General features: G+C 38.4%; 1 protein-coding gene across 1 annotated transcript in view; it reads left to right on the top strand.

Moving 5' to 3' along the window:
* Window positions 1-651, top strand: part of LOC119594550 (probable RNA-binding protein 18) — a 4,139-nt gene that overhangs the window by 438 nt on the left and 3,050 nt on the right. The gene's annotated exons all lie outside the window — the stretch shown is intronic.

The raw sequence follows: 651 nt of genomic DNA on the forward strand, positions 1-651 counted from the left end.
TTACCATAAGGAGCTTTGATGATATTGAATATAATACTTAATATCAGTGGGTTGCACTTCTAAATATACCGTAGTTTTTGGACACTAACTGTAGTGGTTAGCTTGGTGACGAATTGAATGAATGACTGTTGCGGTTATTTCCTCGTATATTTCAGAGCCGTTGCAGGTAGTGGGGCCAGTATCATGGCTATAGTTGGTTTGTGGGGCTAAGACTGTGCTTTTTGAAGACGATCCACCGATATCAAGGATTTTAATATCTGTGATGCTTAGTTTTGTATAGAATAACAGAAAATGCATAACTAATGTGTGAGGTTTACTATATTTGTTGTTGTCTGGTAGCTGAACTGTTATTTGATTAATTTGAGGTTCGTTGACTACAAGTAACTTAACCTAATTGTAATAGATTTTCATTTTGCTGAACCAAGTCATGTGCCAAGGTTTTATTGCAGTCAAGCCACTCAGACACAAAATTAGAAGCAAAGGTAAGACATAGTTACTCTGCTGTGTGTGTGTTTAGCTGTGGCTTATGCAATTTTCCAGTCACTGAGACTGAAAAAAAGTTTTAACCCCACTATTAAGGGGCTGTAGCTTCTGAAAAGCTGTGCCCAGAGCCAAACAAGCAAACAGTGTTAGGCTGCACAACTTGGGGCT

The sequence above is a fragment of the Penaeus monodon genome, chromosome 34 (genome assembly GCF_015228065.2).
Source record: "Penaeus monodon isolate SGIC_2016 chromosome 34, NSTDA_Pmon_1, whole genome shotgun sequence".
NCBI lineage: Eukaryota > Metazoa > Arthropoda > Malacostraca > Decapoda > Penaeidae > Penaeus > Penaeus monodon.